This window comes from Seriola aureovittata, chromosome 15 (assembly GCF_021018895.1).
Source record: "Seriola aureovittata isolate HTS-2021-v1 ecotype China chromosome 15, ASM2101889v1, whole genome shotgun sequence".
NCBI lineage: Eukaryota > Metazoa > Chordata > Actinopteri > Carangiformes > Carangidae > Seriola > Seriola aureovittata.
Genome location: NC_079378.1, coordinates 2,361,224 through 2,388,088, shown reverse-complemented (window position 1 = coordinate 2,388,088; position 26,865 = coordinate 2,361,224). Strand labels below are relative to the sequence as shown.

At 41.9% G+C, this 26,865-nt stretch overlaps 1 protein-coding gene across 2 annotated transcripts in view; it reads right to left on the bottom strand.

The window, feature by feature from the left end:
- The window catches only part of sgcd (sarcoglycan, delta (dystrophin-associated glycoprotein)), a 280,685-nt gene that overhangs the window by 163,481 nt on the left and 90,339 nt on the right, over positions 1-26,865 (bottom strand). For both annotated transcript variants that reach the window (XM_056397027.1, XM_056397028.1), the window contains one exon: positions 3,108-3,169. The gene's annotated coding sequence lies outside the window, so the exon portion shown is untranslated. The remainder of the gene's footprint in view (positions 1-3,107; positions 3,170-26,865) is intronic.

The following is a 26,865-nucleotide window of genomic DNA, read 5'->3' as shown; positions in this document are numbered from 1 at the left end:
GTAGTGAGGGGGATAAAAATCGTCAATTCGATGCATCAACCTGCAGCTCATGCAGAAGATTTCTGGCAGCTCCTGTTCCCGCGGTGCAGCCGGCGCTCCGATGTGTGTTTCCTAACGCAACCCCTGGTAATCGTGACCTCAGGCAGACACACAATCTGTCAGTCAGCGTCTTGTCTGATTTAAAGGTCTGTTTTTGTTGTCTTTCCTTTTCGCCAGAGTCACAACTGTTTCTGTTCTCTCCCTGTCTCCTACACCTTTTCCAGCCCTCTGCCCCGTCAGTTTACTGAACCTTTCTCCAGAATCATTAGCATCCGAAAACCAGACAGTCTCACAAGGAGCACTTCATCGCAAAGTGTTCAAAGACACACATTCACTGTCAAAAGGCTTTTAATAAAAGTGTGGAAACTGATGAAATACGAAGCAGGTTCTTGCTCTTGCTCAAACACAGAGTGCTCAGTCAACTTCCTGCTAAAGTAAAAAAATTTAAAAAGACAGAACTATGGATGCTGCAGTGCACACTCTTATACAAACCTAAACCCACAGACATGTAAGGTGAATAATTAATGTAGGAGTGACTTGTCAATATTTACATCCCTGGAGAGAATCACGTTTCAAGGTTCTGAATTTTTTTTTTTTTTTTTTAAATTGTAAAGAAATGTGAGTGAATTTTTGTGTCTTTTGCTGAATGTCTGCGGCTCATCTCAAATACTTTAAGCTGGAACATAAATAATTCTGCCTCAAACTTTGCAAATTCATGGTTCTACACACCTACAACGTGTCCTGATCATCAAGTCCTCGTTCCTAAACCAAAAAAAAAAAAAAAAAAATGCATGCCTGGAGCTCACCAGCAGCATTTTCCTTTGTTACTCGGAGTAACTCGGCTCTTTCATCAAAAGGATTCTTTTAACTTCCAGGAGTTAATATTTCATTTTACCAGGTTACGGTCCGATACTGTATATGATGCAGTGAACTGTTATTGCTCTCTCTGTTTATGGCCGATACAGGAACACAGGAGAGACCTCTGCTCTCTACATTCAGAGTCTCCTCGGAACTAGAACTAATCCTCAGATGGACCCGGGGGCTCAGCTGACCCAGACCTGACCCAGACGTCTTTGTCCTCAGACTGAAATATAATCTACGCAGCTCTTTCACTCCTTACAGCAGGAGACGAGATAAGCGACCAAACAAATTAAACACGGTGAGATGCTGCTACACAAACGCCACAGTGCACATGCATGCTGCAGCTTCCTGAGAGTCAAAGTCTCTCTTATTTTATTTTGCAGTCTGACGGCAGCAGAGAAAAAGCCAAAAGGCGTAGGAGTCGACGAGTCTGGTAACACGACGGCATTTGTTATTGTTCCTGGCGTTGCTCTCTCTCTCTGTGCGCTTTCGATTTGATTTTTTTTTAAAAAAAGCCATTTTCTGTTTTCTTGCTTGAGGAAACACCTGTGAAATCAGTCGAGCCGCTCTGGTAACATGACGGTACGTGCCAGGATGTAACTGACTGCTCTGTGCCTTTGTATTTATTCACAGCGCTAACGCAGAGCCAACAGGAAGAGGCTCCCATCACACTGGAGCAGACGCTGTGGAGGCCTGACTTCAGCAGGCACCTGTGCTTTTCTCACCAGCATTTACTCAAGCACAACTTTGAAGTTCTCTGTCTATTCACATTTTATATTACACAATATTTCTATTTCACTATGTCCCATTTATTTCAGTACATCTACCTCACAGCTGCAGTCGGTGGATACTTTTGTGTAACACTTCTTCTGTATTTGAAGTGAGATTCTGGTGTTTCTTGGCCCCCCCGCCCAGTGTGCTGATGTTAGTGTGAAGCTTTGGCCTGTGTGTGGCCATTAACAAGTGTTGAAAGTGTGACATGTGAGGAAATGGTTCTGTGCACATTATCTGAATAAGGAAGGTGTGAATGCGTGTGATGGGATCTGCCCAAACACCTCAGGAGGCTGAGTTGAGTTGAGTTGAAATCTTAAGAGGATGTGAAGGCAATCTTTGACACCTACAGGTGACTTGCCGCCATCTCAAATTACTGAGGCGCAGGTTTCGCTCCAGAGGACAGAGATCAGATCTCAATGAGGATAATGAGAACTCATTAAAAACACCAGGTGTGAACCCAACGGATCGTTTATTTCCTGGATAATTTATCTGAATAAATGAATACCAGGTGAGCATGGAGTGCAAAACTATAGTTATTGGACACACAACAAGTACTTGTCACCGACTGCCACGATTTAAGACGAATGTGGGTTATATATTGGAATAATGTCATAAAAGAATCTGGGAATTCATACACCAGTTTGGATCAGACGCACCAAAACATTTTTTTCCTGGCGAGTACATACACAACACACACATCAGGGAACACACTCTGCTATTATTCCTCCTCCGCAACCGAGGCTGCGTTCTTGCTAGTTCTATTGCTATTCACGAATACATTCGCGCAAGTGTTATGTTGTTTATCCTTTGTTGGGGCACGTGGCATGTTCACATCTCTGTCATTTTCCTTTGTTTAAAAGTACGTCCCTATTGGAAAATGTTTATGAAAATATCTGGTTCAAATATATTCAGGTTTCACAAACTGTGGATGCTTTACCTGGCAAGAATATATATACTCTATATATAAACTCTTGCATAGAGAATACTTTGTTTTTGTGATGAAATAAATCCCATCACTGTCTTCCCCTTCACCTGTGTTTTTCCCATTGAGGAGTTTGGGACTGAACCCTGCGCCCAGCCTGAAAGTCTTTGAGATGAACACTGAGTTGATCCTGCTGAGTGTTGACTGTGTCGCTGAAGCCTGGTGCATCTCATTCCTCTGAGCCTCGGCGCTCCATTGTTGCTCAGTAACGATTAAAAACACATCAGTGAGGCACACTGTTGCACTGGGTGACATGTTCCTTCATTACTGTAAACACACACACTGTAGTTTATTTTCAGTGTGTCCCACACACACACACAGTCCTGTAGTCCCCAACAAATGCACTATTTTGTCCGATTACACTCAAGCAGACATGCACTACAGGAACAAACACACACACATCAAGCTTCATGCATGCACATATCACAGACTGCAACACACACACACTTACCTCAGTGTATGAGTGTGCTGATTCGGAGGTTCTGACAGGGTCCGGGGGATTTCTCTAATCACCTGAGATGAGGAGGTAGAAAGATACAGTCAGCAGGTGAGGGATGGCCCGCCTCTAAGCTGATCATCTCCTCCCAAGCCCATATTATTATTTCCCAAGTTTCTCCAATTAGGCAAGTGCTGATGTGGGATCAGCGCGCAAGATCTCCTACAGTCATCGTTTTCATTACTGAGAGAAAAGGCAGAAACAAGAAGAACCCAGGGACCGGATCAGCACAAATTCCTCAAAAAAGAATCCTTCATATATGAAGTTTTCACGGAGCTCTGGAGGTCGTCTCAAACTCTGCGCGCCCTGGTTTCAGCTGAGGTTTTGCTGCGTGTGACTTTTGTTGTGTTTTCATGTGAAATCGCAGCGGTTCAGTCGTTAAGCAACTTACTTAACTGTATTAAAAAAAAAGAAGACAGATCCCAAAATATCAAGCAGCGCACCACAGAAAAGTCTCAATATCGATATCGGCGATTCTGACCCTGTATTACTTGGTATTGGATCGAAAGGCTGTGGTATCGCTCACCCCTGGTGCTGACTTCAACATTTTCATGACTCAATGTATAACTGTCTGATCAGAACCAGTCTGTAAGGAGACCGTGTGATGACGCACACAAGCCTCATCGTTGCGCAACAGGCATAGAGAACCATGGTCCCAATCCTGACCATCTAGAACCTAAACAGAACCACATGATCCAGCCTCGATTTAGTGGCCTTTATGTCTTTCTGGAATGAGCTCAGTAGAAGTTTTAATGGATGTTTTGTACTTTTTCATGACTCGTGCGTTTCCCTAATTTTTCCTCACTACATCATCAGACTGTCAATGCTGTGCAGAAATGCAGGAAAGAGTTCATTCTCACATGCAATACGTTCGGCTATATGTCTAGAGCCGTTAGTAATGCAGCACAGTGCAGATTAGAGCAGGTTGGAGACGAGGTGTAGTTTAAAAAAGCCTGAGCAGCACTTCTATAGTGCTGTGGTTATGTGTGAAGATGAAGAGCCAAAACATTTTCCATCAGCACAAATCCAGTGTCAGTGTGCACAGAGCTGCTATTGACACTGGTGACACACCTTGATTGAGTCTTTAATGGTTCCCCTCTTTTAGGTCGGGGAATAAAAACACTGTTTAAGGAATTAGCGGCTCAGCGAAGTGAAGCCGCGCAGCATATGGAGGTTTAAAAATGTGGCCGAATCAGCAGCTTTTACTTAACGGCAACTCGTGAAAATGCTTTGAGTCGAAGACTTACCGAGTGTGAAAAGGGGCAAGTGTTTGCAACAGTGTGTGTGTGTGTGTGTGTGTGTGTGTGTGTGTGTGTGTGTGTGTGTGTGTCTGCATGTAATGAAGGCCACAGAGTGTCAGGAAGAGCACTGACTCTTTATTATGCCTCTGCAACACCATCCCATTCTCGTGAACATGATCTCAGCAACGCATTGAGGGAATTTCTTCAAACTCAAAGCATGAATTGATTAGAATTTGATGGTCAAAGGTCAAGGGCATCACTGAACTCACAAAGCTAGGTTTTCGCAATAACTGACTCATGAGGAAACAGGAAACAGGAATAGGAAATAGGAGTAGTATCCCTTTGTTTGTTAGTCCTGTGTTTGCCAGCCTTGCATCAACACTTCACCTGAGCGATCTTCTTTTCCAATCCTGGCTTGTTATGCTTGGAAAGCAACAGCTGTGAGTTTGTGTTTAATTTTCTTTGTACTAAAATCCTATATTGAAGAGCATTCATGACTGATAACATTTGTAAATGCTCAGTTTAGTAACATGTAGCATAATGTGTCGAATAGGATTTGCAATAGCACTGAGTTATACTGTCTGTATAGGGTAGATTTGTTTATTTCTGTTCAGATTAATATATTTCGAGCACTTATTGTATCAATAAATCACATTATATGACATTTCTGTAAAAGACAGTTATTCGTGTTTTTTCTCTTTTCTTCATAGTTTCACTCAAAGTCACTGAGAAGAGCTGAGACGCTAATTTCCTGCCTTATGACATCCTGCACCTTAACTGGTTGGCAGAGGCGTACAACCATGAGGTGGTAATTCTAGCTGCTTTTCATTTCTCAAACATTTAGCAATTATGTGCTCCAACATATCCAATGCAACTGCAGAAAATAGCAGTTTCAATATTGGGATGAATACTTAAGCAATTTGTAATTTACACTTGTCCAAGGCTACCAGAACACACTGCCAATGTAAAACAATCAGAAATAGCCTCTGAGTGGGCGCTCTAATTAATTCAGAACGAGAAGCAATTTAAGAACAAACCGTACATTTGACCTTTTTTGTAAGGCAAATGTGTAACGACAGAGTGACTCACTGATACAAGGAACTTCCTGTTCACTTTCTCACATAGAAAAAGTTTTCCTCACTCTGAAGTAAAAGTATATGCAGATAGTGAAAACAATGATGCCACGGCTTGTTAAACAGGAACTTTTCTCGCAGTCATTAGAGCAACAGCAGCAGCAGCAGCTGCCATGACAACAATAACAAGACCTTGCACATTTAACACTTCAGTCAAAGAAGTGAGAAGAGTTTGAGCCACTTCACCCACCATATGAGCACATCCTTGCTTTTCATACTCATGACCCCCCCCCCACACACTTCCTTAATGTAATTAGATTTTCATCCTTTCAGAAAACAGCATTCATTCCCCACATGTGGCTCGTGACCATCCTGCCGCCATCGCTCCTGTTCATCATTTCTTTCCTACTCTACGTGGAGAGGACAAGAATACAGCGGCCATTACACACACCGCCGCCCAATTAGAGCAGGAATGTGAATTAATGAGCAGGTCGGGGCAGGTTAATGAAGGGTGGCGCTGATCTGCTGAGGGCTGAAATTAAAAACTGTATCCTCTGTCCGGGGAAAGTTTCACCGAGGCGGCCGCTCACCTCTGAGTGTGAGCATTAACACGTCAGTGCTGCTTCGCGTTTGTGCCATCGCTCTTTAAATTATCATGCAGCGGCGCCGGAGCGGCTGCTGCGAGGGCGGGAGGTGACGTGTCATGTTTTATAGGCCGCTGTCAGCCCTCCTGAACACGACTTAATTTTCACCAAAAACTAGAAAATTACACAAACCAGTTGCGGCAGGAAGAGGAAGAGAGGCAGAAATGAGCGAGTAATGCTGAGAATAATTACTAATGGATGTGTTTATTTGAGATTTTTATGGGTTTTACAAGTAATCCAATGGTTGTACATCAGTTTAGAGGGAAAACTATCACCGCCTGGAGATGATTTAATATCCTGACAATACACTGCAAAAAATATCCAACAAAACACATGGTTTTCACTGTTCTGTGTGTGTGTGAATGCCAAACACCTAATTCTAATATCAAACAACTGCCTGTGGTGCCTAATACAATTTATGTATTTGCTTATTTATTGGTTGTCAGTTTATGATCATCCCAGGGGGACATTTACTTTGCAATACAGGCCTTGGCGTACGCAGCAACTCAAGCAAAACAGTCTCCGCATAAAACACAAATACAAAAACATCTGTCAAAGTGAATCGTTGTTTAGTTGACTAATACCCACTAATAAAACAGATCTGGTGCTTGTGTATCTAAAGGATTTAAAGGCTGCATGAAAATATACTGTTCCTGATATTTTCCAAATCGCCCTCTGAAAATCTCACATCTCCACCCTGTGACTGGAACCATTTGTCTCTACTGAAGATTTTCGTTTTAAAAAAATATTTCATGAACGACTCATTAAGAATCCTATTGAATTCAACAAGATAATATCAATGAGAGAAGGCTACTTTGACACCTGAGTGACATGTTGTACCTTCTCTTTAAAAACACCCACTCTTCCTCTAAAGTCCACAGCAACTTTCCGCTCACCACCTGCAGGGACAGGCATCGGGTTGGGGTGCATTGCAAGCTGGGTGGCAGGTCTGATCCCTGGTGTCACATACAAGCTCCCGGGATGTACAGCTGATCCTCCTCCTGTATTGCTTAAGTTCAAAGGTGCAGCTGACTTTTGAGTCTGCAATTGAGCATTTCATTTTCTGTCTTTATCTCAATCAGGAGGCTCTTATTGCAATTTTTCTAGCCTTGGAAAACAACTGATGTGCTTGTGTCTGCGTGTTTGTAGCTGTTAGTATGACGTGCCGTTAGCTGGATGTCGAATGAGGGTCAGGGAACCCGAGCAGATGACTGGAAACCATCCACAAATCCTCAGACTCGCATGACAGACAAACAGCTGCATAACAGAAACAAACTTGCAAACCTAACAAGCTAAGAGAGAAAATGCATCCGGCGGGAGTCTCTGCATCTGCAGGGGAGGATGTGATTCTCACTGACAGACGATTGTTTAACCAACAAAAAAAAAAAAAAAAGCAAAAACCCGACTCTTTGGGGAAAATGAAGGCTTCAATTTCCTGGGCAGGCTGCAGAAGCAGCGGCTGACGGCACACGGGGCTCAAAAGGACTCAGAAATTCTGAACACTGCAAATATCCTGCGAGAGCCCGGCTGAGAAATGAGCTACTGCAAACCAATCAAGCTGCACTGAACCAACACGCTCGCAGCTTTTCAAGAGGAGTAGGGGAGGCGATCATGTCTGCTGCACACACATGAAAGGACACCTGATATCAGAGATGGGGAAATGCACTGAGCAAAGATGGATGTCATTTTTCTTTCTCTTTATATATTTAAACTTTGGAGTTTCTTCTCTCTCTGGCAGAGAAATGAGGATCACAGCACTGAGGGTGAGTGACACTGTTCGTAGCCTCGCCCTCGACACCACGAGATTATTTTTCATTTTAACGTTGACTGACTTTATTAATTACTCTGAGAGGCATAAAAGGGTACATAAACTAATGAACACTTGCACTGCGTATATTATACACTTGATTACACCCCATGCTGTTTCAGATGTTTGTGGCAGTCACAAGATTTGCCTCCAGCGTCTTGGAAAGAAAGAGAAGGAAAGAACGGTGAATGAAAGGAGGAGAAAGTGGGTGAAATGCAGGGTTTGAATTACAGGGGGCATTGGGGGGTTATGACCTCCCAGATTAAGACTTGGACCCCCCCCCCCCCCCCAGAGAGGTACAAACAACAATACAGGAGGTTGTGACATTTATATCCTTCTGTAATTGTAAATATTACAATATATTTCCCATATTTATGCCTGGAAGAATCATTAAAATATGATGTCAGACACCCCTAAAGTGGACCGTACCATTTCTTAACCTTGACGTTAGCTTAGCATCTCCTGTGCCTGCTTCACTCCATCAGTGGCTCCGTCCTCAAGTCTCTGGTCCCGTGCATTGCACAGACACTGAAGGTAGATGTAAAAAGCTGCAACTAACTATCAATCTTGTTAACTACACTTTACTTTCTGACCTTCAGAGTTTCTGAATTACACTGTGTCAAGTATATACAGATGAATGCTAATGTTAGCTAGCTTCTAACTTTAGTAACTTTAGTAGCTGTCTAATGCTAGCTAGTAGTAGTTTGAGGTTGTCACCGACTTCTTTTGTTTTCATGTCTGACCTGATTTCCTATCACTCTCTTTTCACTTTCCTTTTACTATCTCCATTTTATTTTCAACTATTATCTTTTATTTCTTTGCTTTCGTCCTCCCTCATCTTCCCTTTGCTCAGATTCCCATCCTTGTTACTCCCTCTTACAGCTCTCCATCTGTTTTCTCAGCCTTTATTTCTTTCTCTCCCGTCCCCAAATTTCTAGGTCACTCTCTGTTTCTCCCTCCCTGTCTCAGCTGCACAGACCTCAGTGTCTCTCTCTCTCCCACTCTATCCATCTCTCTCCAGCTAAGAAAGATTAAAGTGGAGGCAGAAGTCGCGTTAATGGCCATCAGCTCTTCCTGTGCTGGCAGTTTCACCATCTGCACCGCCTACCTGCTTAATTAGTCGAGAGGCGAACCTCTGGCAATGAACCTGACACTAACTGCACACTCACACACACATCCTTCCACATACACTGCATACTTATGAGGACCTCGATTCATTTTATAATCATACCTTACCCTATACAACAGTTTGTAATATTTACGGATAAATAATTTGAGCCTTTCTGCTTTTTATCTATGAGTACTGACAAAAAGTGGGGAAGAGCCTGTTCTCCTGCAGCTTTTACACCTGCTGTTGTAAACACAGGTGTCTGGTAGCTGCTGTATTTCCTAGGACATCATGTAAAGTCTGTAGCCGTGCTAACAGCACATTGAGGCTGCAGTGAAACCTGCTGTACTGTTTATCCCATCACACACAGCTTGTCAGACCCAGCTCTGCACTTTCAGACTGGATCTGACAGACTGACGGAAAAGATAAAATATGCAAGTTCTTAAAATCAAGCTAGTGTTATAAAAAGAGAACTGAAAGCAGACCAACCCTCCTTCACCTTGCTCCGCTGTTGTGCTCCACCCAGCCCTTCATCTACATCCTCGTTGTGTTCGCTGTCTCAGTTAACGTAGGAATCGGGAGCTTGCTAACCTGTGAGTCAGCCATAATGATGTCCTCCGGCAGCTAATACGAGCTTGAAGCCTCAGTGCAAGAGGAGTAGACCACAAGTTCACATATGGATTGACAGCTATGAGCTCCCATCCCTGACTTTGGCCTTCTCTGATTGCTTAGAAGAGCGAGGCTCATCAGAAATTTTAGAAGGGAATATCTCACAGGTCAGGGTCACAGAGGCGTTTAGCATTAAGATACGTCTTGAGCATATTTCAATTTAAAAAAACATTCAAAAAAGTTACCTACTGTAGTTTTAAGCACAGCTGTGGTTTAAGTGGAATTCTACATTAACATGTCAGGGTGGCAATTTTCCTTATAGCTTGTTAGCACGTAACACTTATTAGCATGATAATATGCTAATTATCTGTCACAAGCATGTTAGCCACATGACCGTGCTATGTTAGCATTCATGTCAAAATACATTGACATCTAAAGGAATTCATTAGTCTAGACATGTTTGCTGAAGAAGCGGACAAGTTGGTGGCACTAAATCCATATTCTGTGAATCACCAAAGTCATTAAGAGGCATCCTGTAGGAAACATGTCTGAGCCAGTATTCATGGCAATCCATCGAACAGCTGACCAATAACTGCTCATTACTACTCAACCGCCGTGCTAATGTTAGCGTGGCGGTTGGGCAGTAATGAGTACTCGAAGTTACTGAAATGAGTTATACCTATAATGAGTTATACCTGAAGAGAAATGCAGGAAATGAGGAGGAATGCTGTATCCTCTGAGACCACAAGGAGTGAACATCATGTTGTAGATGGTTCAAACATTTTCATGCTACTTTGAGACTTAAAAAAAGAAAGTTTGTGTTGCTTCAGCCCTGTTTGATGCTGTTCGTTTGACCTATATTTGTGACAAGCCACCGCTTCACTGTGACATTTCCAAGTACCATTGTCAATGCACAAGTTTAACCTGAACTTGAACCCGAAATGTTACTTTTAAGGACTCACTGAATTAACCGTGATTTACAAAAGTATTTTCACCCATTTCCCTTCACTCTGACAGCTCAGGTCCTCACCAGAGTAGGAATACAGAAACACACACACATGCAGCTCTATGCCTCCATATCCAGCAGGCATTCTCCAGTATTTCCTAATTAGTCCGAAAAAGCTTGTAGGAACAGTGGGTGAGCTATTAACAGCCGTCTCCCTCCCACACTTACAGCCTGTTAATGAGTAGGATATTTGATAGATATACCCGCATTATGCTCATTATTTCAGTGGTTTATCATCCTCTGTGTAAGAGTTTCACCTGAATTGGGCTTTTGGTTTTATTTTGTGCTGCTGTTTTTGTGGTGTCATGTATGGGAACAGAGCTCACATAGAGCTGGAGAGATAATTATCCTGTGAGGGGTGTAAAGGCTAACAACCTGCTAACAACACTTTGAAAAGTACAAATGTTCAAATGCAGCTCTTGAAAACTGAGCAAAATCAGAGGAGAGTTTAAATTTTCTGACAGACTGAACAGCAAGGTTTAGAACTGCTTTGTCAACACAAGATTTTAATATTTTTCCATGACCCTGAACCCACCCTGCTGAATGGAAGCACAGTAATAAATAAGAGCTGAGGAAATTGTTCTGTAAATTCTTCCTTTCAACAGATATTTAGAAGATTATTAAGCAGCTGGTTAGATTTGGTTGGATTACATTTACATGTGGCATTTCTCGTGGATTTACTTTCATTGCAGTTGCCAAAATGCTGCACATCTCACTGTGCTTTGATAATCAAAGGCCCAATATTGTATAAAGGTAGATGTCCGTGTGTTGTTTGATTATAAAGCAGGTCTAGGTTCTATGTTAATACTGTGAAAGTATCAAAGCTGTTAATGCTAACATTGGCTATGTAGCAACAGCAAACCTTACATATAGGTCCATTAAGGAATTTCATTACCTGTATAATACTCCATTAATTTTCACATGTACTTACACTGTGGGACACTAAAGTAAAAACAGAACTGAACCCTTAATCACGCCCTACAGGAACATACAGTACACACGTGTCATCTTGTAAATCCTGAGCCGTCGGCGAGGCTCCTGTGTGTGAAGACAGGAATAATAAACCTTTCGGGGTCCTTCAGCTCTCACAGCTCTGATGACTTATTACCAGCTGTATCAAAGCTGAATGCTGCGCTACAGCTCCGCAGAGAGGAGGCTTGACTGGGTTTATGGCCGCGCGGGTGTGTGCATGAGTTCTTGGGAGTGAGTGTGCTGGTTAGCGTTTCTCTGCACATGCCTACGTGTCTGAAGAGCAACTATGGAAACACAGGATCCACATAAAACCAATTACACCTATCTCTCTCTCCATCCTCTACTGCTCCTTTTCCTGACTGTTAACCGTATCACCTCTCCTCATCATTCTGATTCCTCACACACACACACACACTCACACACACACATCTCATGTAGCACGGAGAGAGGGCTTTGCTGTGCAGTGGACACGTGAGGGAAAAGCCATGAATTCAGTTTTCCCTCGACCTTTAACTGGAAATGATAAATACCTGTTTAAAAAAAAATGGAAAACGTCAACATTTTACTGATTGTGTGTTTGTCCGGTTGCATGTATGTGTGTGTGTGTGTGTGTATGTATGTGTGTGTGTGCGTGTGTGTGTGTGTGTGTGTGTGTACGTACAAGGGTAAGGGAACTATAGTCCATCTGACTCATTCACTCTGCAAAAGGTCTCAGGTCTATTACTGTGCTTGAGGTAAACCCATCTGCCAGCTGTCCACACTGACCCGTAATACCACAATGTATGATCTGCCCTGGTAGATTTCGCTACCGTTCTCTACACTTGAAGCAGCACAACACCAATTTCCTTCACATAAAAAAAGACTAAAACTTTTAAGTTCCACAAGCCATCCGTAGATGCTCTGATATTCATTCATCACACAGTGCTGGAGAGTAAGTAAAGCATGCTGACGTGTCAATAGTCGGGCTAAAAAATGCTGAATTTGTCCTGTAGAGGAAAGGTCATGGGGTCATTTGGAAATATTTTGAGTGCAACCTTCCTGAGCTGCTAGAAGGAAGGTCATCATGTCCAAAATGAAAAGGGATCATTCTCTGGGCAGCATGAATGTGTTGTGAGAGATTTCTATATTATTTGTGTGAGTGGAGAAACTTTGGCCTTTCCTCTAGCATCACCATCAGGCCAGACAATCACTAGACTAAATGCAAGTTTTCTCAATTATTGTATCTTTGTACCTTTAGTCAGGGGATCTAAGACACACAAGAGAGACACAACTGAAGGAAAAAGTTAAATTAAGAGAAGTATGACATTCCCAAATTGATACTAATTTCAAATTTCAAAGCAGTGTCAGGCAAGATACATTTGTCTGGATCAAAGTGTTGGACCGTCACTCCAAACCAACATCAATATTCCCCACTGTACAGCAGAAGAACACTTCATCACAAATCAAAAGGTCAGTGAAGCATCCTCTGACTACTAACTGGCATGCTGTACATTTGCCCTGTTTGACTTTTGATGCTAGTAAGTAAGATTCTCCATCAACAGCAGCAGCGGACCCATGAAACTGCGAAAGCATCCTCCTCTTCACATGTTACTCATAGCAAAAATACTGTGCAGAGAACAACAACCAGTGCAAATTATCCTCTAATTACACAGCCCTAGACCACTTAACACACGCAGCTCTGATTGCTATGATGTTGAAAAGAAACCAAAAAGTATTTTTTGCAGAATAGTGTGTTCAGTAAGTGCTAATTTGTAGCATGCTGTACTTTAAAATGACTAATTTGTCACTAATACAATAGGAATACAAAGCATACACTGGATAGTTTTTTACTTGTGTCCAAATAAAGCATATTCTGCATATGCAGTCAAAATATTGTGCATGTTTTTCTTTAGGATCCATTTAACAGTTTAGCACACACACAGAAATGAATTAAATGTGTTAAAGGTCCATATTTTACACTTTTCTGGTGTTTTTACTTTATGTGTCGATCCATCAGAAGATATATTTGTGGTTTTAAGAACCGAAAACCATCTCAGTGTAGTTTTACATCTCCTCTCTCAGGCTTCTCTCTGAAACTCCAGTAACAACAGGTCGATGAGCCAATCAGAAGAGAGCTCTATCTCTTAGTTGTGACATCACAAAGTTACAGACGTCCTGATAGCTTGTGGACTGTTGACTAAGCGCTTTGATATTCTCACAGTAATACTATAGAACCTAGACCTTCTTTATAATCAAACAACACATGGACATCTACCTTTATACTATATCTGACCTTTAATTTCAGGTTAATCAATGGATATATAGTGTACTGTAAGTGTAGCTGAGATTCACAGCACATTTTCAAAGCAGAAAACACATACAGCACGTTACAATAGTCTGTTTGGCTGCTAAGGTCGAGGTGGTCAAATTTAGTAGCAAGGTGTGCAATTCATCATTGCCGCTTGTCAGCTTAACCCTGATCAGCTTCGGCATTGATCCTGTCTCTACGTGTGTTTGTGCACATACGAGGTGAGAGTGTGCGATATAGACAGTAGTGTGGTGAATGGAGAAGGGCTGTGTGTGCCAACAGCAAAGGTCAAGCAAAGATTTGACAAAAGATTAACCTTGGAGCACTTCAAGCTTCTCACACACAAACACAGACTCATGGGCTCATGAGTCAGCATCCGCTGGCAGTTTGATGGCTGCTAATCTGCTCTGAAAAGACAGTGACAGACAGAGATAGACGGGCCGAGAGCGGGGGAGGAATGTAAAAACCGAGATATGACGGAGGACAAGTCGAAACAATGAGTCGAGGGCTGGAAAGATAATGGGAGGAGGCTGGAAAATGAAATGATGAGCAGTGGGAAGAAAGAGACATGAGTGGAGTGAGCGGAGAATGGAAATGAAGAAGAGTCTCCATTTCTTCATCTGGAGAGGAGATTAACACAAAAAAGCAGCAGCTCCCTCATCATTCAGCAGCCCCAATCCTGTCCCAATCCCCGCACAGCATTGTGGGAAAGTTACAGTGTCTAGGTGAATGAGACAACCTCTCTTCCTCCCACAGTGACCTTTGAGACGCACTGTTCTTTTCTGATCCAGCGTGACATTTTCACGTCCGACAGTGTCTGTTCACTATGAAACGGAGAGAATATTCTGAAGCTCACAGGTTCAGCTGCAGTGTCAACAGGTATTTGAGCAAGGCACCGCCCCATCTGCAGGTGAGAGGACGCAATCCTCAACAATGTAACTGCTTTTGCTGGAGCTAACTGCTATCAGTGCTGCTAACTGCTATTGCTTTCTGCCGATGCCGATAGCCTTTGATTCACGTAACTGCTTTCACTGGTGCTAAGTGTTTCCAATGACTACTATTGCTGCTATTAAGTGATAGTGCTAATGCTAGCTACTACTACGGCATTTAATTTGCTGTTGCAGCTTCTGACTTGTGATGTTTCTAAGTGCTTTTGCTGGAGCTAACTGCTATCACTGCTGCTAACTGCTATTGCACATTACTACGGCAGCTGTTGTCATCTGATTCACATAACTGCTTTAGCTGGTGCTAACTGCTTCTGTTACTGATAACTACTACTGCTGCTGCCTTTAATTACTGTTGCAGCTTCTGACTTTTGATGTTTCAAATTGCTTTTGCTAGAAACAGCTGCTATCTCTGCTGCTAACTGCTACCGCAAACTACTGCTACCGGCGTTAGCCTTTGATTAATGTTCCTGCTTTGGCTGTTGTTAACTGCTCTTGTTGCTGCTAACCTTTAATTACTGTTGCTCCTAACTGCTGGTAGCTGGTGCCAACTGCTAAGGGTTGCCCTTAACTAGTGTGGTGCTACTGCTATTGCTAACACGAACTACTACTACTGCCTTTAATTACTGATGGTTCTAAGTGCTTTTGCTGCTGCCATTAACTACTATTGCTGATGCTAACTGCTAATGCTATTGCAAACTACCACTGCTGCTAATTTTGAAGCTGCAAACTGCTAACTGATTGCTGCTAATTATTATTGCTTGCCAGTGGCCACTGCTTTATTACAAGCTGAATAGTACACACCTGCTGTCAACATACATTTGCTGCCTAGCAAAAGAAGAGAGGACACTGGTCTCTGGCTCCCTCAACTGTGGATTTCCCTGACCAAGTATTTCAGACATGCACAAGGCTCAATTAAGGCCCAGTAAAAAAAAAAAAAGAAAAAAGAAAAGAGGAGGATGTTAACTCCAAAAGTTGTGAAAAGCTCCTCTGGCTCTGTGTCTTTTGGAAGGATCATGTTGATGGCAGCCTCTGAGAACTTCTCCAGAACCTGGCTGAACAATTTGACTATGAAGGCAAAACAAGTCAAGTTATGTGTGTTAATATTCAAGAATAGTAAACAATGTCAGGGAAAAATGATGACATTCTGTAAAAGGTCATGAACTGGATTTGAATCCTCAACCAAAAACACGCCCCACATATTTCATGGTGATCCCCTAGGAATATGAAACTAGATCACAACTATTGATTACTATTAAAATAAACTTAGGTGGAGAGGGAAAGATGTAAATTTAGGCACAAACGACATAAAGGAGGAGAAAAGAAATACAGTGTGTTCCTAATGTTTTACCAACAGAGTGTAAACAGTGGTGGTGAAACATGCTGTGCAGCTGGTACTCCCAGGCTTGCCAAGCTCGCTTTGCCTTCTGGTATCACTGAAGCCAAAATGAGGCCTGCCTGCTCTGCGTTCAGAGGTTTGCATTCCTATGAATGCGAGTTATTTCGGATGCCAACATTTATCTGCTGAAAAAGAAAAAAAAAAAAGGCAAAAAAAATATTTGAAATGAATGCCTGTGGAGCTCTGGCTGCAGCGAGTGTAAGGGTATTAGAGTGTTATCTGGGTTTAAAATACATCCAGGGGGGAACCCAGGGCAGCTGCAGCTGAGCGGGAGGGGGAGGAGGAGACTCTGCAAAGAGAAACTCCAGGGCAGATAAATGTTTAAAATGCTGACAAAATGTTATTTGTTGACATTTACCCACAGAGGGCCCCAGATGTTTCACGCATGACAGGGTAGCATTCACGATATTTCTGACTAGTGCCAAGAAGGGGTGAGAAAAAAAAGTGATTAAATACTGTCTTCAGCAAAGGGCACAGGCCACTGTTCCAGAGACCTGCAGCTAGTGCACATGAAACCCAAACCAGCCAACTCTTCCTGCCAACAGGAGGCTTCATATGAAGACTGGAATATACACAACGGAGGTATACCAAACATATCCAATCAAGAAATGTCCAACTACGTGGACTGAAGTACCATTTGTTTTCACTTCATTATTCTGTCTGACACTGTGGTCGTGTTAGCCGTTTTCTGTTTGGCAGTGGAGGTCATTTGGACCAATCAGCAGTGATTGACACATCTGTCCTCGACATCATTCTCAGTTAAACGCAAGGTACGTAACTTCTGCTGTTAGGAGACGTTTGAGTGATGTTGTGAAGTAGTAGGGGATCATGGGACTTGTTGTCTTCACCTCCATTACTACAAGCTACTCCCAGTTTAGATTCCATCAGTGTCAGTTGTGCAGGAGCTTTTTACCTAGAGCTGAATCTCATCTGGTCTCATCTCCACAACAAACACACCAGGAGATTAAAACCAGTAGAAACACTAAATAAATCAGTTTCACATTAAAAATAAATGTTTCACTGACGCTGAATGGTTGACTGGGGCTGTCAGGGAAGGGTGGGGAGTTGAGATTGCTGCTAATGTTTATTTCAATTGTTTCTTTGATAAGTTATGATCCAGGCGTTCAGGAGGTTTTTTTTTTTTTATTATTTTTTTTTTTTTTTACCAGCAGCCGAATTACCCAGAGTTTCCTTCTGTCCATAACTAAGAGAGCAGGGGATTAACACCAAGAACATGTAGAAACACTGAATAAAAACAGCTTCTTGTCAATGAAGAATCAGTGACTCACCAACACAGTTTAGCAGACAGGACGTCAGGGAATCATCGTCATTGACAGGGGACCGAATGAATCGGACCGTTACCATGATTAAATTCACGTATTTCTCTGCTAAAGGAGCCATTAACATAAATGAACAATCATTGATTTTTTAAAAATCTGTTATGGTGAAAGTGCTTGCAAACAGTTGCCTGCTTATACATTTAGCAGACCCACAGCAACAGCAGCTTTCATTTGGCACCTGGTGAATCTAAATCCAGTATTCAGTTTCCTTCAAGCTCTGGTCTCACTTCTGAGGGAAATATTTGGCTCTTTAGCTGCTAAAACTTCCTTTCTGGTCTCTAATTTTACAGCATGTCTCCTCTTTGGTACTGAGCTGGTAGGGTACAGTGGGTTTATCCTGCCTCAGCCTATTATACTTCACATATTACACTGGAAATAATGAATACAATTAATCTCCAAAACATTGCAGAAAGAGTGCGCAGTTGTGTTTTTAGCCCTGAGTCATGTCCCTGATTCCCTTATCCCCCGGGAACCCCTCGGGTCCAACACACAGGTGAATTAGACAAACAGCTTTCTCTTATAGATCTGTGGGTTTGTAATTTGATGGCAAGACATTTTAGAAACATTTGATCTGTTGACGCCAAGTTGTTTCATGGATAGATGAAAACAAAACTAGAAGGAGGAAGAGGAAGGAGATGGTGGAATCAAAGATTGAACCCCGTGGGGGCTTGGGCAGAATAAAACAGAATAAAAGTAGTCTAAAAGTCAGGGGTATCCGTCCTGACAAAAACAGATACATTGAAGACAGAGAAAATGAAAAAGACTAGCAAAGAGCATGACTGAGAAAACCTGAAAGATGAAGAAGCAGCAGGTTGAAACTAGAAAAAGAGAGGAGTAAGAGTGTAAACACTGGACAGGGTGAGAAAGAAGAGGAGAGACAGCAGAGTGATGGAAGTTAAGAGGAAGAAAGCAGGAAAGAGCACAAATGACAGAGAAAAGCACAACAGAGAGCCTAACCCTGCTGCAGGGATTTCTGGGTAAAAAAGCATCAATATTCTCTTTCTTTTTTCCCCCTCCATCTCTTTTTCTTCCTCTTCTCCATCCTTCATCCTCGGGATGTTTTTCAGACTCGGAGCTCGGAGGATTTTATCATTCTTCTCCCCAAGGGACTTATTCCAGTTTAAAATCATTGATACTGATTACCCCGGGCCCTGTCATATTGATTTTTGAGATTTATTGTTGGCCGACTCCCTAGCAGAGGTCCCTGGCCCCTGTGTCCACGAGCTGGCAGTCATTTGTTAAACACTCTCCCCTCCTGACAAGGGACACGCCGATCTATGTGCAAACACACACACACACACACACACAAGCTTGTACATAAACAAACTCAACACGTAGAGCAAGGTACTACCGCATTCACACTATGAGCAGTTTGGTAAACAGGTCGACCTAAACTGGTCGGTAAATCATGTATTTTAGATATGGTTTTTCTCTACAGGTATATTGTTGTCCAGTGTTGACACAGCAGGGTGGCTACACATGACCAAGACTAAGCCAAGCTCCTTTGCTACGAACACTGTAATTGTAGCTGAGTAAGAATTCAGGAGACCTTGGACAAGTCCTCCAGAGTCTGGTCCAGCCAAAACACCAACAGATACGTCTGACAGAGATTCAGCAGATCCCTGCTGTACAGCAACAGCATTGCAAAGGTTAAGAGCTTCACATGAAGTGCAGGTCAGATCATTGAACAGTAATTGACAACACATCTGATAACAGAATCACAACAGCTGCTTCTCAATATTCTTTTAAAAGGAGCTATTTGTAAGTTTTGCTATCGCGACATAGCCAGCGTTAGCATCAACAGCTGTTTACCCACCAGTTTTAGAAGAAATATTGTGAGTTAAGCATCAAACTTTATTAGTTTAGCATTAGCATGCTAACCAGCTAGCCGGGGGCTGTCTCGTCACTTTCTGGTAGCGGCTCACTGTAGCCTCCAGTCTGCTCTGAAGACGTAGCGCTGCTTAGAGGACGTGTTATAATCCTTTGTCTCGTAAACTCAACGATGGCTGAAGCTACAATCACCACCACCTGCTCCCAGCAAGAAACTACGATCGGCAGAAAGCCCCTTCAACTGTCTGAAGCAGATAACCAAACAAGCACGGCCACTTAACTTTAACTTTAACTATAATCCCTTCTGCATGTTCTGCGTTTGCCCTCTGGTTTCCTCCTAGTTGGACATAATAGGAATATAGAGAGAGGGAGGCATCCAGGGGGCATCTTGATAAGATGCCTTAACCACCTCAATTGGTTCCTTTCAGTGTACCGAGGTAGCCCTTCGAGGCTGGTTGGCTGCTTATGCACAATTTCTTTCAGTCACTACATACAGCTCATGACCATACAGGTGAGGGCTGAAACGTGGATCAACTGGTAAAAATCGCTCTGCCTTCATGCTTCTCCAGTAATCCTAAACATGCACCCGATGCCTGTTAGTACACTTGGATACGTAAAGGATGTTCTTGTGACGCCTGAGCAGAGAGTTAAACAGGCTGCAGCAGATGCAGAGGGTTTGTTCAGAGTCGTCATCGTGATGCTGATGTTGTGTGCGAGGTCATGGGAGCAGAAAGGGACTCTCCTGGGAGCAACATGACCTAAACTGCCCCGCATCGCACCACAACCTGCATGACTAATGAAAAACAAGAATAACAAGCCTGGCTGCTGAGCCCCCAACAGGCAGGCTGCTGCGAGACTAGCATTAGGGCCGATGTTAGAAGGCAACTAGTACAACATGGCGCCCGTGGAGAATACAGTGTCACATAGAAACAGTATGCGTTTGTATTTTTAATTAGCTTAAGATCAGTTCACGTCATTATCTCTCTTCTCTCCCTTTGATTGATTCTCTGTCATATTTGAACTGTGTTTACTGGTCAAATCGGACTCTGCAGTATTACAAGTCTGGGGAGGCTGACAGACTGTTTGCACCTTTCCTACAGGTACCTAAATGCATCATGGGTTTTTTTTGTGTCCCCCAACTTAACTTTACTACCACAGAGTGATGACGTAACTTGCTGTTCAGTGCGATGTATTATCTACAGCAGGTTTCAGATCTCTGCAGGGTGATTAATGCACTGTGGTGAAATGTATGGAAAACAAAGCAGGGGAAATGCCTTAATAAAAACCCTGTTGTGTCTCATCTGAAATCCACATGGAAATAAAAAAATTAAAAAGATAGTATCAGTGTGGATCAGCGAAGCCTTGGCTGCAGATGAAGATTAAGAACTTCTCCTTCACATTTCCTATTATTAAAACAGAACATTTAGAGGATTGCGAAGGCTTGACTGAGGTCATTTCTTGTAACCGCCAGGAAATGAATGTGAACTCTTTTCTCTCCCCCCCTTGACAGAAGACATGGACTGATGATGAACCCAAATCTTCATTCTTTTTTTGAATAACATTTCTTATGAAATAAAAGGAACAAAGATGAATGAACCAGAGAGCGTCAACTTTAAGTAGTGAGCAAACGCAGCTGGGATCCAACGGGAGATTTTACGTGAACTGAAATGAAAGAATGATATCGAATAAAAGAATGACCTTTTGCTCTGTTATAAGAAAAATGATCCAGAACAAACAAAAATGAGAATAATACATCCTTCCATTTCAATAATGAACTCAATCATTACATGGCCCTCAGGAAGAGAAAATCCAAATTGAGATGGTAGAGACTGAGGGAAGAGATGCACACTTTACATCCAGGTTAGATAATGAGTTTTCTGTTTTGCTTTGCAAAGCATCACATTATTACATTTCTTTGGGATATTGACTAGAACCTAAAATAAAGTTCAATTGGTTTTAGCAGTTCTCAGTATGCATTTATAATGACGGACCAACTGATGGATCTGCAGGGTGTAAGAGGTTAATTAGCCCAATTATCTGGGTTATTCAAACAGGTATTAAGTCCCTGTAATGATCATTTTTACATAGTTTGGTCTCTTTTTACCTTATGTGAAAAAAAAAAAGTTCGTAAACGTCACACTCAATTTATCCGAACACTAAGAAGACAAACACACCTCCATACAACTTTATACTTGTATTCTACTACATTGTGGAAGAAAATGTTGTACTTTTTATTCCACTTTTTTTTTTTTTTTTTTTTTTTTTTTTTTTTACATACAATACATATACAAAAGCTTTGAAAATGTGATGCTTTTTTACAGATTAGGCTAGGGCTAATAAAGTAACCGCAACTAAAACGAGAACTAAAGAGTTCTGTGGTGTTTTTGTTGTTGTGCACAGACGAGTTGCGAACGTAGGCGAGAAAAAAAGGAAAATCCAATCATCGCTGATTATATTGAAATATTCTATTTGAAAGAGTGTGTTTTGTTAAAAGTCTGCACTTTTCTCAAGCTGTCATCTAATATAATGTGAAGGTAGGTGTCACAAACAAGAAGCAGACAGAGGGAGAAGTCAGATAACGGTGGGGGAGAGACAGTGGAGAGGTGGGAAAGAGAAAGAGAAGTGACAGAGGAGAGAGAAAGGGTGAGAGATGTGGAGAAGAATCAGAACAATAGACGAAGAGATGGAGAAAAATAATACAGAAACAGCGACAAAAGGAAAGAGGCAGAGGCTTTGTTCTCTTTTACACAACATCATTACACTGTGATAAGAATCACGAGCAGAAAGACATCCTTTTCAAAAGACAACAATCACACAGTAACTCGAGTGTTTCACTGTAAATCAGGATTTTTTTTTTTCCTTCATGTTGTCAACTGAGCCTCCATTTTATCTTTCACGCTGAGATACAGATGTCAAAACATTTCAAGTGGGTATTGTCCCGTATTTTTCTCATTAATTACTTTTACTAATTACTAACTCTTCCTTTAGAGAAATTTTACTTGGTAATTAGTCACCAAGTAAAAAGTAACTCATTTATTTTACTTTGAAGTAAAAAGAGAGTAGAAAACCCTCAAAGGGTAAACCGGGGTCAGATGCCCCCCTGATGTAGAAAGCCCCGCCCCCTTTAATTCCCCCCCTGAACACAAGTTATATTTTCTTGGACGGAAGTGCTCTTGTTAAACTTTGAGTAGCATCGAAATTATTTTACTGATGGGAGAAAATGGTTAAAGAAATGGTTTTGTGGTAAGTTGATGTTTTATTTCAACATTACAAAATAAACTTTTTCTACTCTTAACATGAGAGTCATATGGAGGGCGATCCATTAGTCTGAACGAAAAAAATAAAATTGACTTATTTTGTAATATGTGGAAGTATAAACAGGATTTTTATGTCAGTAATTTAAATATCAATGATAAGAAAATTGAAATAATGTTTTTAAACAAATCTTTTTCCTCAGCCGATCAATTTCAAATTAATTGGCAACTGTTATAAAAGCGATATTATTAAACATTAATGTTTCAGTTAAACTAAGAGTAAATATCAAATCAAAGTGATTCATGAAGCCTCTAAATTTGTTTACTTCGCACATTTCTTGTGCACATATTATATTGATATTCAAAATATACATATTTTAAAAGAAAACAGACATTGTTCTTCCCGTAGTTTACCCTGTTTACAAAGGTCTTACATCCAGACACACCCTTCATCCATCAGTTTCTACAAGGAACATTTGTCTCTCTGGATGCACAGTCTCTTGATTTCATTTCTTTTTCATGCTGTTAACTCAACACACAAATAAAACACCTCCTAAGTGTGTTGTCTATGATCGTGAAGGTCACATGAATGAATGAAATCTTGCCACTCCATCCCTCAGCAGAGCTGAAGGAGCTCCATGCTCGCAATGCTACAAGGAAAGATTTTAACCGTATTTATGTGTCTGCATGTGTTTCGTCTGCAAGAAATCTAGTGGAGAAGAGGCTCAGGCAGATAGTATAAAGATGTCAAATTCGGTGTGATCTCACAAGCATGCTTTGATCACCAGTGTGTGCCCAATTTGATCAGCCGAACATGAAATTTGCATGACCTCATTTACTCCCTAAATACGTCGTCTACAACTGGCAAACAGCTCCGGAGGATTAGTTGCAGACGTCATTTGGACTAAATGTTTCTGGTTTACTGTGTCTGTTTACTGTGCCAAACCTTTTCACACCTAAACTTGTGTGTCTGCACCTTCATGCGCACAATTAACTGAAAGCTCCATATTTTACACTTTTCCTGTGTTTGATATGAAGTGTTGATCCATAAGAAAATATATTTGTGGTTTTTAGTAACCGAAAACCAGCTCTAGTAACAACAGGTCAGTGAGCCAATCAGAAGAGAGGAGGCAGTGAGCCTCTCTTCTGATTGGATGACTGATTTCTGAGTGATCTAATGAAAACCTGTTTAAAAGAGCAGATTTCAAGTAAAATACTCAGAGAAACAAAATCCTGCAAGTTTGGATGGTGGGTTCAGGTGGGCGGGGCTTGGGGCGGTGACTCCTGACGGCTCTTTTTAAGGCTTTAACACTTTCACAGTATTAATATTAAACTTAGACCTGCTTTAAAAGACACATGGAAAACTACTTTTAGACAATACGGGACCTTTAAGATTCCTGCTGTTGTCATGTGCTCGAACCGCACTTCCCTACAGTCGTGAATGTCATGTCTCCTCCCTAAGCGCCCAAGTTTGAAAGTTAATCGGAGCGGTTGAATTGCCAAGTTGTCATGCTGGATTGTGTTCGGCCTGACAGGCAGATTTGTCATCGTGGCGTGTGGCCATGCAGCCTCAGACGCCCTGATGGATTGTGGGACAGAAGGCCATGGCGGTGGTCTGGGAATCCCCTTCACCACCACCAACAACTCTGTATCACCGCTCGCATGTTGTCTCTCTGCTCCCCCTCCTGTCTCTTCTCTTCAGCCAGGCTTTGCCCTCTTCCTGTTTATCATCAAAAAGAAACATTTTCGTCCCTCATCTCTTTTTAATCCTCGTTCTTTTGCCTCCTCTCCTTTGCCCGGTCTCCACATCCTGAAAAGAAGTGAAAAGCTGCAGTATTTGGCCTCCTCCTTTTCTCTTCTCTGTCTTCACCTCTTCTGTGGCCAAAAGGCAACGAGGGCCTTCGCTCTGTTCTGTCAACCTCTTGTTGCCTTCCCACAAAAGGAGAAGCAGTCTGAATTCTCCTTGTTTTCTTTTCTCATCTTACTCTTCGTTTCCTCCTCTTCCCCCTTCATTCACTTCTTCCTCTTGGGTTTACCAAATAAATCCAACAACAATTCAATTAGATTTTCTTGCAGAAAAGATTTAGTGCATCATAAAATCTCATATTCAGCCCGTCATTCAACTCTATTTGATTCGATTATAATGGATTCTTCCAGCTTTTGGATTCTTCAAGTATAACACTGCTGCAAATGCAAATTAGAAAAACAACCAAAGTGATTCAGTCATGAATAATTAAAATAAAAATAAAAAAAACCACTATGGGCACCAGTTGAAAGACTGATTTATTTTCAAGGCCTTTGTTTTTTTGCCTTAGCTCAATGTGTCGACATTGTTTTTCAAGAAATATTCTCTTTTCTGCTCTGTAGCTCAGCAGAACAGAGAGCTTACAAACACTTTGCATTCAAAAACAGATATTTTATAGTATTTCTCAGATGTGAATGTTACTGAAACCACTACCAATCAAATCAATCAATCACCTAAAGGTAAATGTCGATGTGTTGTTTGTTTATGAAGCAGGTCTAGGTTCTATATTAATGCTGTTTAAGAGAAATGCACACAGCCTGTATTCAGAAACTCAGCCTTAAAACAATCAGGACTTCTGGAACTTTGTGATGTCACAACAAAGCAGTCACCGCCCTCAGACATGCTCCAAGCCCCGCCCCCCTGTACCCAACCATCCAACCTTGCAGCGACCTTGTGACGACTGCACCGAGAGTCAGCAGGAAGAACAGGGTAGTTCCAATAATTAAATCTTCGGGTGCACTAGTGTGGGGTAAAACCCAATTCAGCGCCTCATAGTCGAGGTAGCTCTGCTGCAAAGTTTTATCATCATCAATCCCTTCATAGGAAAACAAGATGCAGCAGAGGGTTTCTGTCACTAATTATGTGTAGCAACCTAATGCTCGTTCAGACAGAACCATGGAGCTCAAGCGTAAAAACGACCGACCTTTAACTTAGCTCGGATCAAGAAACGTACGAGTGTTTTCATCCATTTGAATGAGTAAGGTCACCTGGAAACGCTGGTTAAATTGAGTGTAAGTGGGTTTAACTACCACTTCACTCACAAGTCTCCACTCTTTCTCTCTCTCAATCATATTTCCTCAGAGCTGTCACAGCTTCACTGTCGGTTCTGCTTTGCTTTTATTTCTCGTTGATGGGAACAAATTTCTAAATTCCCCACTTTTGAATCTCTGCATTGTTCAGTGGCAGCGGCTAGATAATTTGTAGAGAGACTTTTCTTTTAACCTTTATCCGTTCAGTGAAGGTTGACTAATCATATTTACTCTTTATGTTACATGAGGTTTTATTTGTCTTTTCAGAGTAAAATCAGTTTTAAAAACCCTCTCCGATTCTCCTCTCCCTCTCTGTAATCTGTCTTGTCACACATGCGACCCCCCCCCCTCCATATATGCACATATATTTGCAAAATTACGCGCTGTGGGTCAAACTTGGCTCGTATCACTGGGGCAGAAAGTTGTCCTGGCACGGGCCGAGTTCACAGATGGTTCACTGCGAGCTATGAATATGCTGACATGAATATACAGGAGGAGACAGTAAACCCAGTGGAACAAGGTCGACACAATATACAGCACCTGCTCACAACAGCCAAACGCTGTGTAGCAATCACATATAAATACTTGTTTAGAGCCATGCATCATACTAGTAAGAAGACAAAGCAATATGGTGCCATCCCAAGGAGACACGCTACAAGCTACAGCCTCACAGCCTGATCCGTGACAACGAGGAAAATGTGAGCGAGGCCTCCTCCTGTCTCAACATGGTCAAAATGGATTATTGATTGTAAGCGGCATAATTTAAAACCATTTCCCCGTTTTAAATTCTCAGTAATACAGATCTCCAGCAGTCTTACCTGCTCTGACAACTCTCATACAGCAGCACAGTGACGATAACACCCCTCAAAGAAGGACTGAAGTGGCTTAACAGGCTTGTTAAGCAGGAAGCCAGGATCATAGATAGGAAACCGCTTCCCCCTACAGGAGACTCATACCAGAATCGGCAGGAGAGCACAGGATATAATCACGTACGCTACCCACCTCCATCATCACTTATTCACACTGTTACCATCTGGACAGTATCGCTGCAGCATGAAGAAACCACTGCTGAACTCAGAGACAGTTTCCACCCGCAGGCCCACCGTGTCCCCTAGAAATTACATTTTCATACGACTAATTTTATT